The sequence below is a fragment of the Etheostoma spectabile genome, chromosome 2 (assembly GCF_008692095.1).
Source record: "Etheostoma spectabile isolate EspeVRDwgs_2016 chromosome 2, UIUC_Espe_1.0, whole genome shotgun sequence".
Lineage (NCBI taxonomy): Eukaryota > Metazoa > Chordata > Actinopteri > Perciformes > Percidae > Etheostoma > Etheostoma spectabile.
In genome coordinates this window covers 18,443,608-18,449,607 of record NC_045734.1, presented here as the reverse complement: position 1 = coordinate 18,449,607, position 6,000 = coordinate 18,443,608, and the positions used below count along the sequence as shown (strand labels likewise).

The window sequence follows — 6,000 nt, the reverse complement described above, 5'->3', positions numbered from 1 at the left end:
TTAATTCCAAAGGCCAAGGGAACTTTATCAGAATGCATAGTATCCTGGATCCATGAAATAATAAAATAAAAATCTGCCTGCCTCTATGGGAATTTAACATATGGGTGTGTATACTTAAAATGTATTTGTTTACGAAACATTATTCATTCACAAAGAAAAGTGGTGTCCTTAAAAGGTTAGATTTTTCCGATTTGTTTTTTTTTTTTTTAAATGAAGGCATTGAGATAAATTTCCAAAACATATTTTTTTTCCCTCTTTAGTCAACTTTAGCATGGGTTCATAAACTTATGAGCCCCACTGTACTTCTTCATCATCATCCCCACAAAGCCAAGTCCTTTTGTGACTGCTTGTCAATTTTGTATCCTGAGGGTAGACACTATAACATCAGTCGGACATCACCCAGTGGTTTGTGGAATGCCGTTCCATTTAGTGTCGCCATCTTGGTATTTTGGAGCCAGAAGTGAGCATCTTTAGACAAGTGGGCAGAGCTAAGGGGGGGAAATTGCCACAGCTAAGCCAGTATCATCAGAGGCGGTTTAGGATCAGGCAGCTCCGGACACTGGCGCCATTCATCTGCATGTACTGTAGTACACAGAGCTGGTTGAAAATCGGAAGACTTTCCCTTAAGTTACCAGCTAGCTGGCTAGCTGGCTTGCTAGCTTGATTGGCAAGGTGTTCTTGAATGCTGAACAATACATTTTTAGGGTACACAAATGTTCCAATTTACTTTGATAAAGTGAAAACACAGTGAGAGGGTCAAAGTTTAAGACAAAAACATGTTGACGCCTATTAATATACACTGTGCTGTGGATACGCATTGCTAAGCCTCTGTCATAATTGACAAGACGGTGTGTAGCCACACCCCTAAAAAATCCCCTGCTTTAATAGTCTATTTAACATAAATGGGACCATAATTTACAACATGAACTTGTTAGGGAAATGTTCACAGATGTATTAAATCAAGGGAGAAGTACAGTAATTTCCTTATGCAATGGGACGTTTTTTAGCAACCAGTGGAGTCGCCCCCTGCTGGAAATGAGATACAATGCGGTTTTGGGGCACTTCCTCATTGCCTCAACTTGTCAGACCTGGAAGTTTCCGCTTGGTGGACAAGCAGCATCAGCAGGGTGTGTGCAGTTTGTTTTATGAAAAAAAGAAAGAAAAGATCATCTCATATTTACCTGATAAAAACAACAAGACAAACCTACTCTGCAGGATCCATTTTGCAAACGGTAAATATAACAGACATGAGCTAAAGTCCTGCTGTTTGTGTCATACTGCATATTATTATTAGCCAACTATTAGCCTACCTGGTAAATAAAGAAACCAGTCCTTAAATATCAAATTCAAAGTTGTGTGTCCATACAGGTATACTAACCTATGAATTTAACTTTTAATTTACAACTGAACAGTTTTTTTTCTCTCCAATCTTTATATAGATTTGTGTATGAAATATAACTGGTTGATGTCTGTGGGCTACATCTGGTTATACTGGGGATCTTTAGTCTTGTGAGAATCACAAAGAGAAGTGACTTCGTGAGCTGTAAATTACTGTCACAACAGTTTTGACAGAGCAAAAGTCCCATAGATAGGTTCAGCAAATAACGCACAACATTTACAAATAAATCAATATTCAAAGACGATTTGAGCATGCGCGGGGTTAAAGGGCTGCTCTGTGTCGCCTGATGAGATCACCTGGGCATCTTGAGTAAAACAAATACATTCCTACTTGTCTTTCTTAAACTAAAACAATCTTTTTTTTCTTCACTACCCTTTAACATGTCAAGTCAATAACAATTCCCATCCGCTGAAGACACAGTTAATACCACCCAACGCTATACAAAAATAACAACACACCTGGTTCTCAGCTGCAGGCACTGTAGGTGAGCTCAGTCCGTCTGTTTGTGTCCGTGTTGCGACGACACTTTCTTCAAAAGAAACCGCTCAGTGAAAAAGCCTCTTATGTATTCAGCCGCGTCTCACCTCTCTGTCATGCGGTCCAGCTGCTCAAGCGTTGCTCTGCGGGGACGGACAGTCTTCACCTTTAGTCCGCCCAGTTGTATTATTCGCAGGTAAATGAAAACGCCCCGCCCACCTCCCGCCCCGCTGTACATGCTGCGTTCAAGAGCTCACCAGCAAACCTGGAAATATGACACGTGGCTGCAAAGTATCTCTGAATCAAAAAGTAGACCCTTAATAAAAAGGCATTCATTTCTTGGCTCTACTTTGAAAATCAAACAGCACAAGAAGAAGATGATTTTGATATCATGTATCATCCAGGAAACAGTCTCAACATTTTGTTAGATGTGTCCGGCTCATAATAATATAAGAAAGAATAAAATAACAATGACATATGTATCAATAAAACAAATTGCAAATAGCTGTGGCAACATTTTAAATCCACATAATCCACATATATAAAATTATAAAAACTAAAAAATATTTAATTTACTTTCAGATATATCTGGAAACATTGTGTGAAGTGTGCACTTTTTTTTCAACTTAAAAGGTGCACCTTGATACCACCATCACAAGGCGATCAATATATAGACACATAACACATTCATCACTCGGGTGATTGTAATCTGCATGATTAAAAGTCAATCTATTCTCAAGTTGGTCCAATCAGAGGAGAGCGGAACAATACTGTCTGATACTACCAGACAGTAATGGTGATTTGACAATGCCTAATTTGATCCTTTGACCCAGCATTTTGGATGTGAGTAGCCTACACCCTGTTTGTGTATTGGAAGAGACTCAGTGATTATCTTTTTTGTGATTGGAGCATCTTGGCAGATTGTGTGTGTGTGTGTGTGTGTGTGTGTGTGTGTGTGTGTGGGAATGAAGAGCCTCACCTGTACCTGCAGGGGTGTGGCACTGCTGATGTGTCCAAGGTGGATGACACAAAACACATGACGCTTGTGGAGAGAGGAAGCAAATGTAAAAAGGGAACAAACCAACATGCAAGAGTGTGTTCATATGTTGATGTTTTAATGGATTTATAGACAAAGAAATGGGTCTGTCAGTTGTGTCAGTGCAAGCACGTACATACAGTACAGTGCAGTATACTCTCGGTAGGTCTTTGCACTTCTGGTATTGTATTCTCTCTGTAAAAAAAAAAATTAAAGCGTAACTTAAATATATATTTACTTGACAAGAAAACATAAATGAAGGGAAATGATTTAACTATAACACATCCCAAAAGGGAAATGTCTACCTGCACTTTGTCTCCCATGCACCAATGAGCTTTTGGTTTCATTTTCTACCATATATGGTCAGAAAGAGGAGACACAGAAAGAAAAAGATCTAAAAAAAAAGAGCAAAGAAGTGGAGGGAGGCGTGGTCTATTGTTGGGTTTTTGGTGCATGTGTGGTGTAAAGTTTCTTTTCAACCCCTGTCATTACCCCAAGCTCCGGTCCTCCTGCTGTTTCAAATCTGCCACACATCAAAGATGGGCTGATAGAAATGTAGCGGCAGCGTGTCACAGCATGAATGAAACAGAGCAAGGACTCGCACACTGTTGGCATTACAAGGTGTGTACATACGCTATGTTTTATGACTGTAGGCGATAAAACAGTAATACAGATAAACTTTAGATTGTTTATTCAGTCCAAGTCCTGATGCAGTTACTTTTCAGAGAGAGATTTAAACAATCTTGTTCGAATACCAATAACAATAGATTCACATTATATTTATAATACTTGCAATACTTGCATGGCCAAAGGTGCATTAAACTAAACCACTTAATATTGTCTGTGGAGAGAATGACAGTAAATTCTACCTTGTAATGAAAGGAGGAATGATTTTATCAACCAATACCGCTTTCAATGTACATATGGGCATGTGAGTATTGTTTTGAGACAGAGTTGAAAACGCATTTTTTAGCTTCCGTCCATCCTGATTGGGCTCAGTGGCGGCCCCAGAAATATTTTTCAAAGATCTAAAACAAATAAAATTACTAATTTCAAAAATAAAATAACTAAATTTCGTTATTACACTGTTGTAGTGGATAGGCTATTTGAAAACAATGCTTACTGATACACTTTGATTTCATATTTTACATTTTACAATGAGTGTTGTGTATGTGTAATTGTTACTTATACTGGTATAGTTAACATATTGAGTTCCACAACAATGTTGTGTATGTATTAGGTGATTTATTGGTATTTCAAATAGGCTAGTGGTCTTTTTCCTTAATCCTTCCTTCTGTAATCATTCAGCTTTAATTTGCATATTATGCATTTGCATATCGCAAGTGGGTTGTATCAGTGTGGCCAGCGCTTAACACACATAAACTATGTTCTAAAATATAATGTATGTCATGCTGTAAACAGTTAGCATACTGTATTATGGTGTTTCCATGTGCACACTGGGAAAGCAAAGTGCCTATCTAGAGCTGATTGGGTTCTTTTGCTTAGTCATCATCCTGTTGGTTCATTTCTGCAGCCACAGGTCATTGTCTGTTGTTACACCACTTCACATATAAAGCAGCTTCCTGCAGCTTGCTTCAGGACAGCAAACTGTCTCACACACCTCATAACAGCCGCCATTTAAAATGATCCTATTTGTTTCTGCGTGATACACATATTAATAGTGTAGATACCATAAAAAAAAGTGTTTAAAGTTAGTCAACACAGTTCAAATATGTATCATCTGTGGATGTGCATGCTTTTAACGAGGAGCAACATCAGTCATGTCAAGTCATGTCATGCAGGTATTTGTGGTAAATTTCACTGAGGGGGAAAGTGCAGAAGCCCTAGCAGGAAGAGAGGGAGAGAGGTCTGCATGGAAGTTTATTCTGACGTGTTTGAGCACATCGGCCTGCCTGTGTTTGGTGGATAGAAGGGAGACGTGACCTACAATGATTGATTTTAGACGAATGCGAGAAGTTCAGTGACACAATAAAAAACACAATACTACCCATCCAAATCCACTCCATCGATCACACCTTCTGGCCCACTAAAACACTTCAAGGATTATTTAAAACCTAATGACAGAAGTTTGGATGAGTCCAATTTAAAATAAGTTGTTACGGAGGGATTCGTTATTTCTCATACATTCTTTTCCTCTCTCTCTGTGTGTGTTACTGCACTGCTACACCAACCGGACGTTATCAGTCTCTGAATGAATAGTGCACCCTGTTGTGGACAGAACTGTCAATTGCAAGATGAAGTATGTCTGCATTTGGAGAATTTTTGAGCTGCATGTTCAGGGTTTTAGTAATGCCAACCATTTGTATACTTTATACGCATACCTGTGAAAAACAAAAATACTGTATGTAATAAAAAGTAAGAATATTGACTATACTCTGAAATAAGGGGGGGTTATATCAGTTTATATTTTAAGAAGAGTGCTATACAGCTTGTGAAAACAGTTAAATAATTAATTATATCTATTTTATAGTCAGCATTCTCCAAAAAATGTAAATCAAATTCAAGGCAGTAAAGCACAGTTCTCTTTGTGGTAAAAATTGAAATACAACATTTATCCAAGTATAAAGTCTCTGAAAACTAAAAGTTAAAATTACTTCAAATATACAAAGACACCGACATTTTGGAGAGAAGTGAAAAGGAGGTGGTTGCCTTGATTGGCTATGACTATGAGCTTTCACTTCTTCACTGTGTTTTGGCAGCACAGCTAAAGTGATCGTTGCAAGGAACCATAAAGCTAAATTGGTTGTAAAACTTTTATATATAGCAAGAAAGACTATTCATACATTTTGGATTTAGAAGGACATTGCTGCACTGCACAATTAGTATCAGGTACTGAGAATACTCCCTCATGAAAAGATGAGCTACATAATTCATAACAATGTCGAGGGATTTATTAAGATATGGCAACCAGTCTTGGACGCTGTTGACCCCTCTGATTTGAAGGTAATTTTGTCTAGTAGTGTGTGTTATTGTTTTCATCATGTTTCTAAAACTCTTAAAGGTTAAAACTTTGAAAAAAAATGGTTCTGTATAAAATCAGAACTGGAAGTATATGTAATTCTTGCCA

General features: G+C 37.9%; 1 protein-coding gene across 3 annotated transcripts in view; it reads right to left on the bottom strand.

Moving 5' to 3' along the window:
- Nucleotides 1–2,064, bottom strand: part of myh9a (myosin, heavy chain 9a, non-muscle) — a 28,356-nt gene extending 26,292 nt beyond the window's left edge. For all 3 annotated transcript variants that reach the window (XM_032541762.1, XM_032541784.1, XM_032541773.1), the window contains exon 1: nt 1,858–2,064. The gene's annotated coding sequence lies outside the window, so the exon portion shown is untranslated. The remainder of the gene's footprint in view (nt 1–1,857) is intronic.
- Between the last annotated feature and the right edge of the window lie 3,936 nt (nt 2,065–6,000).